The sequence below is a fragment of the Notolabrus celidotus genome, chromosome 15, assembly GCF_009762535.1.
Source record: "Notolabrus celidotus isolate fNotCel1 chromosome 15, fNotCel1.pri, whole genome shotgun sequence".
Lineage (NCBI taxonomy): Eukaryota > Metazoa > Chordata > Actinopteri > Labriformes > Labridae > Notolabrus > Notolabrus celidotus.
This window is the reverse complement of record NC_048286.1, coordinates 21,885,812-21,900,687: the sequence shown is the minus strand read 5'-3', so window position 1 is coordinate 21,900,687 and position 14,876 is coordinate 21,885,812. Positions and strand designations below refer to the sequence as shown.

The following is a 14,876-nucleotide window of genomic DNA, read 5'->3' as shown; positions in this document are numbered from 1 at the left end:
GCTACAGAAATATGTCATGATGTATCTTTGATGATACTTGTGTGTTTAAGAGTCTACAAATTAGTAGCAAGGAAAAGCTGTTTTTTCCTCCTGTAACAAAAAATATCAAAATTATAACACAAGTCAGAGCTGTAGCTTGATGGCTGGTATTAATACCATCACCGGAGGTAGCCTTGATTTAGACAAGCTTTTTTATTTTTCTTATGTGACTCATCCAACCTCTCAACTTAGAGGTTGGACATCTGACCATGTAAGAGTCAATTTGGCAATAATGGCAAGACAGAAAAATCCACACGTCTTGCAGTATTCTGATGCAACCCTCAATTTTTCGTGGAAAATATGATGCAATAGTTAAACTGCTTATCATGTGTCACCATTTTACTGCATGCATTAGTATTTATAAACAATTCTTTGCTAGACTATTGCTTCCTTTAAGCAGTACAGTAATAGGAATGGGAGTTTGGATTATCTGCTTGGTTTATTCTTAGAAGGTAGACTGATGTCAGTTTATGCTTCCCCGAATGAGCTTCTTTCACAATGTCTCTTCCTGATATCACCACACAGTTTAAGGTACACAGCACAAAAAGATACATTTATTCTAGTTGGCTCTTTTCTGGACTAACTTGTCCCTTTCATTAGTAACACTATATTTTCTGTACAAAAACATGAAGAGGATATTGTGTCTGCATCAAACAGCTGCGTTATTCAGTGCTAGAAGAGGGACATGATCTGGCTCAGGTGTTTCAATATAGTGAGTTTTGTTCTCCTGAGACTCTACCTCCTGTTTGACTCCCACTGTCTGTCTCCATGTTTGAGTTATATGAGAGGAGAGACAGGCTCTCCCTCCTCATCGCAGTCTAAACAGTGACTCTTTGAACTGCCTGTTTGAAGAGCTCTTAGACACACATCATGAACACCTACACACATGGACACACACACACACACACACACACACACACACACACACACACACACACACACACACTATCCAGGAAGTGAAAGTATGTTATGAAAACATGCTTATGATCTGACTCTAACCACCCCCCTACTCACACCCCATGAGTCTTATTTGATGTCACAACAGGGTGTGTTTTTGTCTATTGCATTTCTGAAAGCTGACAGAAAACCCATATATCTCTTTAGTTTGTTTCGTCTGTTTGTTTGTTTTTTGCGCAATCAAGTCAAATTCCTTAAATTTTTCTGTAAAGTTTTCTGCTCTGAGGGTCAACACGACTTTCAGTTCCCAGTTTGTTCCTTTAAAAAGAGGTCATGAGGCAGCCTGGCTGTAAATTGGATGTTTTGGTGTGGTCAAACAGAATATGAATCAGAACGACACACAAAGCAGTTGGCTTCAAGTTAAGCCTTGAATTTCTTAACCTCCAGTTTAAGTCCTGCCTGACTCTTTTTTTGTGTGATGTCTAGTAATCTCACACACTCAGGCTTAGTTCAAAGTACATACTTTGGCCGTTGAAGCACCTTACCTCAGCCGTTTTCCATTCATGCAGCCATCTGCTGGATTTCATGGGAAATTCGTCCGTGTGATAGGCCACCTAGAGAATATGGAGAATATAGAGTCTATTCAAAGCCCTTACTCCTACATAGCCTTCATGCTGTGAAATGAAGTTTGACTGTAGAAATTGTTCACGGCTTAATGCAGGAAGGAGATTGAAGGTTGAATGGCTTATCCTGGTTGGAGTGTGTGGAGGAAGGCCACTAGCAGGGGATGATTTGTATGAGAAACAGACAAATACATAAATAGCAACAGATTGATAAATAGCAACAGATTGATAAATAGCTTAGTCATTTAGAATAAGATTACCATGCAATGCAAAAATAAAGATCCACTGTAATTTCTATTTCTGAATCACATAGCAATATGCCCGTATTTCAATCAGGAGAGACACAATTTAAATATTAAAGGTTATTTATTACAACTGAATGAATGATGAAACTTGACAGAAATCTTTGGCGTAAGGACTCTATGGGGATAATGTTGTGAGCGTAGGATGTGTGAATTTGGCAGCAGAAGAAATCCCCCTAGAGTCCAGACACTGGTGAATGCATGAAATCCAGGAATTGAAGACTTGCAGAGACCAGGTGGAGATGGGGAGGTGGAAGGGTACGCACCATCAATGCAAGAAGGAACTAGCTGGAGAGAGAGAGACATTTAAAAAGACAGCAGAAAGTTGATAGGCTGACGATAAGGGACAGGCGCCGCTGATTAACCAATGACAGCTCCGGAGCATGCAGCTGGAAGCGGGTGAGCTATTGAATGAGGGAGAGGAGAGTTAAACAACTGCTGTGATTGCTTTATAGTCTTCCTGTCTGAACTTTCGCTAGAGCTACATTTCCAGCAACTGTGGCTAATATTTTCTTCTTCTTTTTTTGCAATTTGAAGCATGTAGCATTCTTCTTCTTTCTTCTGTTTTTAATGTGGCTAGTATTTTTCTTATTCTGATATGTGAAATTGAATGTGGTTAGCAAGCAATTTTCAGACCCACTACAGCCACAGTCTAGCAAGAATACCACACTAAAACCAGGGACCAGTGAAAATGAGGGGCTTTTTTTTTTTAAATCAGAGATATATTTCCATTAACTCTCTGCTTTTTTTTAAAATAAATTGATAAGTATTCGACTATTCAAAAATCATGACCCATCCCTACTTGAAATCATATTTTAAAAGGTACTTTTTAGCCAACTAAACCATATGTGAGTCTGTGCAGACAGGGGGAACAGAGGGTTACTCAAGAGTTGGGCCACAGGTAGGGGAAATCCACTCAGACTACCAAATCCAAAACAATATTTTTGGTTTCTCTTTCCATTCAGACATAACCACACTCATAACTCAGTTCTTTTAGGGTTTATTAGTACTCCAGTCTTTGCTCTGAATTGAAAGGATTTCATTCAGAGGTGAAGCAAGTAGCCTCAGGGATCTGCTGTCTTTGTTTCACAGCTTACAAACAGGATATGATTACAGTTTGTGTAGAGGCTTCATTCAATACCAGGTTTGAGTTGAATCAGTTTGTCTGCCCTTCAGATGACTGAGATAGTGAGGATGAGGTCATAATTACTGTCTGTCTATGAGTGGAAAACCAGCAGAATGTGGTCAGCCAGACAACAGACATTGTGTTATGGCATACCTATATTTTACTTTGTGAATCACATCGCAATACATGTGTGAATTTAAATTCCAATACCTTTTAAAGTATGAATGTCTTCTGTGTGTTTATGAGTGTGTGTGTGTGTGTGTGGTCATGAGCAGTCCTCTTGGTAGCTGGCTAATGACTTAATCTAACAGGCCTTCCCATGAGAAACTACGATTGGATTGTTTGTGAATTATTGTTGTGATGGGAAACAACACGACTGCAGGGTATTAAAAAGAGATTTATAGAAGCGGCACCTGCTCGCCACAAACTGTTTGTTTTTCTCATCACTTCACGACTCAGACCCCGCTGCATCACGAGCCGTTGATCATCAGTTTGCTTCACCTGAAATCACCGCTTCCAGTGCAGTAAAAACAAAAGGAGCATTCCAGACTGTTGCTAGTTTTTTAAGCTCACACAGAGCAATCAGGGTCAGATAAGTGTATAGTATAAGCTTTATTGCAAAGAAATGCTGTGTCAGGCTGGAACTGCATTATCCTGTAAATGTGATGTAAATTATTCATCCTCCCAGCGGTCTGACTTCAAAGAATATCTCCTACCCCTGCATGGAGATGTGAACAGATCTCTGTCTGCCAGATATGTACATTCATTTAATCGATTCTAAATGACAAAAACACATGTAGCTAATTATTTTTTCTACCTTGAAGCACATTCATCTGCTCCTGTCAAATAGTATGCTTTTTCTCTCTCACCTACATACATAGATATTTGTATTCTTTCTCATCCTGTCTCTATAATTGTAGCAATTAGCAGTTCTTTGATTCATTACAATGGAAGCTGTCTTTAGCTTCCGACTTCATAGGAGTCTTTTTCTGCTTTTCTTCCTCTCTTCTCCTTGTAGGAAAAAAAATCTAACAGGACTCCATTGCAAAATCAAGTAGTTAAATGTCGCCTTCTCATTAGTTAATATACAGACTCCAATTATGTTCTTGAACATATGAGGTTATCAGCTGAAAATTAGGGATGCACCGATCCCACTTTTAAGGTCCCGATATCGATACCTGGGCTTTGGTATCTGTCGATACCGATACTAGCCGATCCGATCCCGGTATTGATTTGACAATCTCTATTCCTTAATGTGAAGATAGAATAATGTTTTGGCAACTTCAGGCTTTTCTGACTTTGTCAGAACAATTAAATCCAAAAACCTGTCCATTTTTTCACACTTTGAATCCATTTATAGAAGGTTTCTTCCTTCTTTGCAGTCGGCTACAGCTGACGTAAACTTCCTCCTTTGGGCTCCCATTATATTTACAGTGCGACTGCCATCCGTCGCCATCCGGCGGAGTTGTTAGCAAAAGAAGCACCTAAACTGCAGAGTCTCTGTAGTTATCCTCCATCATGCTCCAACGGGCAAAAATGCAAAGACCGTTTTCGTAGAAAAGCATAGAACTGAGATTAATAGATCTGCCATATGGATCAGCACTTTATATCGGCCCCTTGTCAACAATATCTGATCTAGTTTTTTGAGTCCGATCTAGCGGATAACCAATACCAGGATCGGATCGGTGCATCCCTATTGAAAATCTAATTTAGACTATATTAATTTGGTAGAAAGATTCCTTTTTTTCCCTTGTTGGTTAGAACTTTGGTCAGGTGCTGACTTTGACTCTTTTTTTATGTAACAGCTGTGATATGATTCATCTGCACAAACCAGCTGTCTCTCTGTCAGACTGGCACAGCAAGGAGAGAACAGAGAGGAACAGGGAAGCTAAAGAGAGGGAAAAACAAGTAAAAACATGAGGAGGAAAGTGATGAGAAGATGGCAAAAAAAAGCATAGCCAGAATAAGATTTAAAAGCTGACAATGCCAGTATTTTATTTTTCTTCAGAAGAAAGACAGAGATCAGTTAGAGGCTATATGCAGAAAGCTAGCAGAGCCATAAAGATGTGTGGGATGATGTGAATGAAGCATACAGTGATCATCTTACCAAGTTGATTGAAACAGAAGTTGTCATAGAAGTTTTAAAACTGCAGTACAGCACACCTACGTCAATTTCAACTACACATTGTGCGAAATGACTGATGCACTAAAAGTCACTGTAGATTCATTTCCTTTGAAAAGGCTGTATAAACACATATAATAACACCGGTCTTTTTGTTGGCAGAGATCAATTCATACATTAGAGTTAAATCACAATCACAGGCTTATTCAGGCATCACATTCCAGCAGCCCGTCTACTAAAAGTGACCCACTTCTTGTCTTTTTAAGCCGGCTGACACTCTGACCTCCCTCCTTTTGCGCCCTTTCAGCCCGTATCACATGAGCTTTGAAACTTCAAACCACCCTCCCCTGTTGCTGCTGCCTTCACATGAGCAGCTAGTTTACATGAAGCCCAAAGCACCTTTGCTTTTGCATTATTTGGTTACATTCAGTCCAGAAGCCTGATCTGCATAGTTATGGTCATTTTGGCTTTGTATGTTGTTTGTAGGTAATCTCATCACTGGTCCTCATAGAGGACTTTATCCATAGCAAGGGCGACCTGGGCGACTTCTTTGTCCTTGGCGTCTGGGCCCATGTTGGACCGGGTCTATCCAGTACCCCTCTGTTCGACTCTGGTAATCAGTTAGCGACGCGTCTCTCCCTCCTTCACTGCAGGATGGTCTTCTCCATCCTTGCTATCTTCCTCATCTTTGCTCTTCTCCTCTGACTCATCCTCTCCTTCTGCTCCCTATGTGATTGTTCCATAAAAAATATGCTGTGTCACAAGTCATGTTGCAAGGTGTGTAAAATATCCAGTTCCAGGCTGTTCTGTTGAAGATTGTCTTAACAGGGATGTGTGAGTTTAGTTGATTAGATGATTAAATGTCACTCTCGCTAGTCAGCACCAGAAGTCGTCAGTTAAACTAGTTATTAATATTTTATATTGGAGGCCCAAATGTCTGTCATATATTTAGTGTAAGCTGTAGCGCAGCCACCCGCCGCAAGCAAGGGTTGTAGCTCTAGTTAAAAGTTCCTGCCATAAGTCTATAATGCTCTACTACCTTGATGTAAACAAGCACAGATGACAGATGGCATCTTGTAGCGCGGTACGGTTTGGACACATTTGACCTAGAGAAAACGGTCTTGATTGAAATAAAACAAATCTTTTTATAAACGTGTTCCTCCTGAGGGTCAGGTTAACCTCAGCTTGGTGCTCTTCAGTTTCACTCTGCTCCATGACAGGTTTGTTCATCACTGTTTAAATTATACATCTTCCTGCTGCATGCAATGACTTAGCTTTGGAATGCTGATTTTTTTTTAAGTACGCCCGCACTCACAACTTCCCACTATCTGCTAGCTGAGTGATATGTGGGTCAGTGGGTTAGTGCTGTAGCTTTAACTTCCCTGTTAGCTGCAGGCATAATGGTGTGCTTGTGCAAATTGCTTTTTTTCTGCTTCTCTGATCTGTCTCTCTCTGCCTTCGCTTCTTATTGTCACATGTATGTGTTTGTCTCTCCTGCTTTGTCTGAAGTGTTCACTGCTTCACACAAACACAAGCTAACAGAAGCTTCTTGGCAGATCCCACTTATCACGCAGACAAACAAAGACATTCCATGGTGTGTTTTTCTTATCGAACCATGAGGACCCTTAGCTTAACATTTATGCATTTAATTTTGGCTTTTAAAAACTGACAAGCCATTTGTATTTGCAACTGCGCTATAAACCAGACAAAAGATTCTAATTATGCTAATCTTAATCTTTTTTTCAAAGTGTTATGCAGTGTCTAAAGGGTGTCTTCTGCACATCTTAGTAGAACAGAAACCAACAAATATTTACTATAAATTTGAAGTCCTTTTGTTTTGTTTGGCTTTATCTTTAGAGCTATGTTCTGCCACCTTGCTCTTCTAGACATAGTCTAACAAAAATATTGGTTATGCAACTGTGTTACAAGATTTTTAACAAAGAAAATGCTCTGATCTGTGGATGAAAGTGCCTCTGTTTCTCTCTTCATCCTCCGCTCTGAGATCCAAACACTCCCGGCTACAGCAGGGAACAGCGGTGTCATGTCAGTGCACTGGTAATCAAATATTTAACAGGAGAGATGAAGAGATGAGAAGGGAGGAGGAAAAGAGGCAAAGAAAAACACGAGAAACTAACACAAGACAGATAGAGAGAGAGAGAGAGAAAAGAGTTGCAGTGGTTGAAGCTTTTGACATGTGAAACAGGAAAGACAAATTGAGAAGCATGTATAAAACAGAAGCTTAAAAAATGAAGACCGTGATGATAATGCAAGCATTTAGGGGAGATGTCGACTGCCAAAAAAGAGGGTATAAAGAAAGGAACAAGAGTGAGTCAAAAGAAACCAAAGCCACCGCAGATTAAAGTGTGGCAGCTAGAATACAAAGTGACAGAGCTAAGACTATAACAGACAGAGACAGAAGGGAGAGACATTAGATAAGAAGAAAATGAGTGGAGTGATGGGCAAATTTAAAGTTGTGTCATGTGACAAGTGTTGGTTCTTTGGAGATCAAATGAGCCTGACTGACTTATTGAATATCTTTAAAAATTCATCTTGTGCAACCGTAATGAGAGGTAGGTTTTGAACACTTTCCAGTGTTAGAAATCACAACAGTTATAAGTTTAAGAGTCAGTGTTACCTGTTACACCTGCTGCTCTCCATACTCATCTCTCTCACACAATATGCAAAGATGGTTACAGTACAAAAGATATTTCAGACTCCAAAATTAAATATTCCTTTGCAACAGCAGAGCTCTTTAACAGTACTTTGTGTATTATTGTTTGTCTCTCTATGCAAACTCTTTGCTCTAACTCTCAGAGGAGTCCATGTGCAAAACTAAATCTGCTGTTTGTTTTCTGCCAGGCTGCCAGCAAACAACAAGCTAGTGGCAGGGATGCTAGCTTAGTTACCAACTGTCAAGTTATATATATTTTTTTCCAAAATTCAGATTGCTGAGTGAAAAAGAAAAAATCCGAAACACAGAGGTAAACAGTATTTGTACATTTCATCATTTAGTTAACATATTTTTTTTGCTTAATTTTTATAGCTTTGTTACATAACTAATTCACGTTAATGCAGTTGCAACAAACCGTAGTCACAGAGAGGCAGAAAGGAGGGTCTGAGTAAAAAAGATGGTGCACATCGGACTGGGAATGACTGATGGAATAAATGAGGCTCAAGAGGAAGGACAAAGGTGTAAAAATGGACTTAAGTGCCACCATGGGAGAAGAAAGCAGTGAAAAAGACTGAATGCTGGTGCTTCTCTGGAGGAAGTTATGTACCTGTGGGAGCTGACCAGTTCACACCTCCCAGTACAACTAGTGCGTGCATTACAGGCCCAAAGAGATTAGTCCTATTGGTAGAGTGTAAAACAGAAATGACTGTGTGCGATGGAAAACACAGAGAGAAGATGAGAAACCAACTGAGTAACTGCAGAAAAGAAAACCAGAGTGATTTCACACTTGATTTCACATACACCATGATTATCTCCCAATTTATCCCATTTCTCTGTCAGGACCAATCCTTATCCTCTCATCTTCCTCCCAGTGTGTGTGTGTCTGTGCAGTAATCAGTGAGACAGAATCTATCCCGACATAAATATTAGAAGAAAGATATTGCTTTTTCAATAAAAACTGAACTGCTGTGTAATATTTAGGAGCAGAACTGTCTGTGGGAGACTCATTTGAATCCAATTAACGTCCAAAAAATACACTCTAAACAATAAAAGCCTTTGATGCATCAGTTTTGCCTCGCAGCCACCACTGATTTAAATAAATTTATGCACAAAAGGAAAGCCGAAAAGCTGAAATCACTTTTAAAAGCTTAGCAGTCACCTTTTATATAAAATCATAAATCCCACATTTAGGGCTGACATAGGCTAGACTGTGTTTGTGATTCAGACATTTTTTTTAAAAGACAGAAGTGGGAGAAGACTACTCAATAGAATTCAGTTCAATATGCTTTGTTGGCATGAAGTTAATAGTGATAATCTTGCCAAAATATCAATTGATAATCAGATTGAAATGAAATGAAAAACAAACAAAACGAATGTATTTTGCATTATTCTGTAATGTATGTATGTAATTGTATTTGTCTGCAGATCTGTATGCTGTTTGTGGGAATGTGTGTGAGAGTCTTTATGTATGTGTGACCATTACCTCTGTGACATGCCCTGGAAACAAGGTGACACCGGATGCCTGTTGTTAAAGGTGACATATCATGCAAAATTGACTTTTTAATGGTTCTTTACCTGAAATATGTGTCCCTGGCATGTCTACAAACCCCCCGAGAATGAAAAAAAATCCATTCTGCCCCTGTTTTGATTTCTACACCTTTCTGTAAATGTGTGTAAAACGAGCCATTTCAGACTTCCGTGTTTTTGTTACGTAACAACAATATCCGGTCTGTCACGGAGTCAGAGCTCCGAGATGATTTTTATTTATCATGGATAAGTGCTAGCGCTAGTTAGCATAGCCACATAGCTACATGTTCGTAGCTGTGTACCAAGACACACGTCGACATACTGACAAATAAAACAACAAGAAACACTAAATCTGTGACCAATCCTTCATAAAAGGTCCTGCTGCCTTTCTGGCAGAGGTCGGTTTTACTCCCCACGTCTGCAGATTTGAAGATCTAGTGGATGATTTTTATTTATCATGGATAAGTGCTAGCGCTAGTTAGCATAGCCACATAGCTACATGTTCGTAGCTGTGTACCAAGACACACGTCGACATACTGATAAATAAAACAACAAGAAACACTAAATCTATGACCAATCGTTCAGAAAGGTCCTGCTACAGGCGCCTCTCCGTCAGGATCAGATTCAGAGGGTTGAAGTAATGTGATCTCTGAGCAGCCGTGTATATTCAGCCAACATGTAAACATTAGATCAACGTGCTGGAGAGCCGAGGCACATCCACTTCCTGAGGGGGCGTGGTCAGAGGGAAAACAGAGTGTTTTGATGAGGAATGAAGAAGAGGACTTTTCAGGCATGCCAAAATCTGATTTCAAAGTGTTTTTTTGAGCATAAACTTTAAAGACATGTTTTGGGGACCTCTTAGACCAATATATATTGATGAAAAAAGCGTGATATGTCCCCTTTAACATTATTATACAACCAAAGCAGAAAGAACATTTTGCACTAAATCATTGGTGAGCTCTGATTTAGAGCGCCATTGTTTTTATTGATTAAATCACACACACACACACACACACACACACACACACACACACACACACACACACACACACACACACACACACACACACACACACACACACACACACACACACACACACACACACACAAACACAGGTCCAGTATCATTAACAAGGCGTTCCAATCAGGTTTCATCTCTGTAATGAATGAAAGCGGTAATGAATGAGAGCAAGATAATCCTCCCCAATCTGCATCTCCTTGGCTCTTTGTTCAGGAAGCTGTTCGCTCAGCGGCTAATCAACACTTCAGTTTGGCCTGTGACATTTCCATTTCTCTGACAGCCTGTACTCCTTTGTGTGCTCAAGGATTCAGTTATATTTTAAGGTCTCTCGGCGGCCGGCTCTCTCTCTCTTTAGCTTTTTATATCTGGTGAAGCAAACTCTTCAGTTTCTTGAATTAGATGTGTGCGTTAAAGTTCATCACTGTGATATTTCTCCATTGGAGAGTTCAGTAAGAGCTACCTGTGGCTGCTGACAGCTCATAGCACGCATTCAAACACTTAACACAAAAAGAAGAACCAAACTGTGTCTGTGAACTTACCCTGAATTGTATCCATCTGCTGCTGTCGTAGAGAAGTTGCATAGTTTCTATGACAACATCTCCTTAATGTTTCCTGTTTGCACATCTTTGTGAGCATGATGTCATGACTCAAGTCAGGTGAAAGTGTTGGCCTTCGAGCTCAGGAATCCTGAGGAAAAACAGCGTTGTCCTGAATTTGGTCTGTTGAAACTTCTCTTATAATCTTTTTTTTCAATCACTGAGAGTTTTGCAGCACTTTCTTAAATACACCATTTTCACCATTCACACATGGATAGCTCTCCTGTTTTTGCTAATAAGCAATCTACAGTGATGTTCTTGAAAAGAAACATTCACGTCCTACTTTTCAGTTGCATTACTTTTTAACCTTTTCATATAGTCCTTGTAAGTGTGTGAGCGTGTTCATTTACATACATGAACCCATGTTATAGAGAGCAGGTTTCTAGTGTTGTAGTACTCAAGACCGTTCTTGGTCTCCAGACTGGTCTCGAGGCCGCTTATTTCAGGTCTCAGTCTCGTCTCAGAATCAAAAGCATTTTTACTCAGTCTTGTCTCGGTCTCGGACTGGGCGGACTCCGTATTTTATATCAAGACCGGTCGAGGCCATCACTGATGCACTCTGTGTCCCTGTCATTACTGTGATAAGAGAAAAAACGAAACTTAAGGAGTCAAAAGAAAGGCAACAAAGTTAAAACCAAACCTTGTTTGTTGCTGTCAATAGTATTCAAAGCAAACTTAAATAAAATAAAAATAAGTCTTTTATTTTGTTAACTCATGATGATTTTTCATTTATATATATGGTCTTGGTCTTGTCACGGTCTTGCCCTGCCTTGGTCTTGGCCTTGACTCGGTCTCGGTGCACTCTGGTCTCGGTTAATGTGGTCTCGGTTAATGTGGTCTTGACTACAACACTACAAGTTTCTGCAGTTGAAAAACACGCACACATTTACATAAACTTTAGTCTTGGGACTTTAAATCCACATAAACAAACAGCTAGACAGTAATGAAGATATTTCTTAATACCTAGACTTATTTTGCTAGTGATTTTATCCAGGAGTGTGATCAGCTATATGTGCACACATGAGTGAATCACATTTATTTACACTGCTTCATACCTATTTTAACCATTAACCATTGACATATTTTACAGACGTTATATACCTGTGTATGTTTTTTAACTATAAAAAAGTAACACAATTTACTAGCAACATTCTAGGGCCTGTCTTCACTAACAACATTGTTTTTTTGTAGTTCAGCATATTCACACACACCTGACAAAAACAGGATGTATGCAGATTATTCACTTCAGAGTTTTCTTGTACTGATTAAAACACAGAAAACAAACCATCTGTGACTTAGTGTGCAGCTGGGGAACATTTTCCTCTCACGTTGGTTTCTATGTTTTGAAAGCTCAATGAATAAGCATTGTGCTCACAGGATTTTTTTTATACTAATGTTGTGTAATTAGTGTCCGCTATGCTCTGTGTATTCCAACAGCTGTTTCACATGTAGTAACCGTGGAGACCAGTGACTCTGTGCAGGTCTGGAACTTGCCCTTCTTCACATTTCTCTCTTTAGGAGCAGTAACTAACTGGTTGCTTTGGCCTTTTGCTTGCTTTCAAGTCAAAATTAGGCAAGGTGCACATCAAGACTTCCTACTCTGATCAAAATTTGACAGTTGGTTTTTGTTTGTTTTTCAGTTCTTCCGCAATTTGTGAAGCATTGAGTAATGGTTTTGTAGGTCAAAACTTCCATTAGAAATCAGCACGGCCTTAAGGTCATGGTCTAAATTCAGGTTCTGACTGCCTCTGTCAGTCATTTTATATCTATTTGATATGAACATAGAAATAAAAAAATGTTCCAAATTAATGTTATTCTGAAACAACAGTGATGCTGATCCTACCCATTTACTTGAGCTGATTTTCACAATGGACCCAGCCCTGGTTAACACCGGTCAACCAAAGTTAAAAATACATACTCATCATTGACTCCATGACCTCTCATAATGCAATAAATTGTCAAAGTGAGTGTTGAACAGCAGAGGGCACACGTTTGCTCCTTTCCTTACCCTAGTCACCTGTTGCAACGTTCACAATACTGCTGGCTTGATTTTTCAAGCTAAGTTAGTGGAGTTATTTTTAGCATCAAGAGTCTCATAATGTATTCTCTCTCCTGTCCTCTTTTTGCCCACCCCTCCCTCTGCTGCCCCCTGCGATGAGTTCCTCCCTCCTGCTGTGCGTCCTCAGCTTTATGCTCTCTGCTATTCTGCCTCCAGTTATCCGTCACTTTTCCTCTGTCTCTCTCTCTATCTAATTCACATTGGCCCATCGTCCTCTCAACCTCTGCTGGGCTGTGTGCCCGGGCAGCTACCGTAGTTCTCTGACGTACTGCTGCATACCAAACACACGCTGCTGCTCTGTCCTCTATCAAAAACTGACTGCAGTTGAGAAAAGTCGAGTTGAGACCGACTTCAGAATAGTTTGGACAAGTTCACTTTACTTTAGCTGTTCAGATTTTTGTAGTCTCTTAAATTGACATGCTCAGCTACCACTCAGCTCCTACTCTTATCTCCTTCTCTGTCCAGTGTGCTTTGATTTCACGGAGACTCATCTTTCTGTAGGAGCCGATAGTGACGAAGCCTTATCTCTGTGCTTTAATCTGCTGTGTGTGTGTGTGTGTGTGTGAGTGTGTGTGTGTGAGTGCGTGCGCATGCCTGCGTGTGTGATGAATGAATGTTACAAAGTAAGGACATCCATTATGGAGTGTGCCAGAATAAAAAGAGTAGAGGAAGTCACCTTGCAGTGAATCATTAAAGACAGAGTATGGAGCAGTGTTGTAGGATTTTTGAATAGTGTGTGAGTTGTTTATGTGCTTTGAGGCAAACAAGGTGTCTGATTAATTGCAGGTCTCTGGAATTCTTTAACAATGTGTTGTAAATCTTTCTAGCCTCGCTTAGAGAAATTTTGACCATATCCGCAACACATCAATCTCAGAACCGATCAGCCAGCGTCTGATAAGCATGTATGCTTTGTGAAATGTTGGCCAACTTTTCGGGCTTCCAGTACAGCCAATGGTTAGTGGCAAACAATTTCTTGCCAAAACTTCAGCACATCCGTTCCAATTTGAAAAGTGACCCAGGTCAGACTTATAATGAAGTGAAAATTTCCCCCGAAACTATGTCTGTTTAGTAAATGCTGCCATTTCTTGGTTTCTTTATCTCCTTGAGCAATTCATCTCATTTGGGGTGAGTCTCAGTTTCACTGTTAACACTAAATTACGCAAATACTTTAATCTGGTTTACATCAGCAGTATGCCCCTGAAATAGTGATTGTGATTTACTTGCACGTAGTCTTGACTGAAATAACATAAGAAAGCTGATTTGTAAAATCCGGAGGAGAAAAAACTACTCTTAGAAAGCTTGTGTAGTGAATGGATGTCAGATCAATCCTTACTGAAACACTGCAGGTTACTGGGAAATCCAAACACTGGTTGAATTTCAGACTGCAGCATCAAGCAGATTTGTCACTGCTCAAGTGTAATTGTTTATTGGTATCTATAACTGAGTGTTAGGTACACTTATTTATATATGGAGATGAATAAATGGTCATTAGATCATCTCCAATGGGTGTCCAAGCTTTTGCCTGCTTTGCTCTCATAGAGGCTGTTTTTCCTGCATACACCCAAGCAAACTCATATCATGTGATTGGTCAGTTTTCTACTCCAAATACAAACAGAAACCAGAACCTTACCAAGATCCAGACCCTGAGTACAGATTCAACATTTCTGTAGAACCTGTACTCAGAGATTATGGTTCCATATAATCTGTTGCTAAGTAATTCAGACAGACCTGGGAGTTTATGTTTCACTATTGATTAACAGCAGCTCACAATATCCCACCTTTCAGTTTATGGTTTAAAATAAGCTCATCTGCAAACATTAAAAAATAATTTGATTGTCCTAAACAAACAGTGTCCTCCTTTCTCCTCTTATCTCTGGCTAATCTCAGGTTGTT

The 14,876-nt window shown here is 39.8% G+C and overlaps 1 protein-coding gene across 3 annotated transcripts in view; it reads left to right on the top strand.

Annotated features, from left to right (window-relative positions):
- LOC117827342 (SPRY domain-containing SOCS box protein 4-like) overlaps nucleotides 1–14,876 on the top strand; it is an 89,909-nt gene that overhangs the window by 53,847 nt on the left and 21,186 nt on the right. The window lies entirely within an intron of this gene.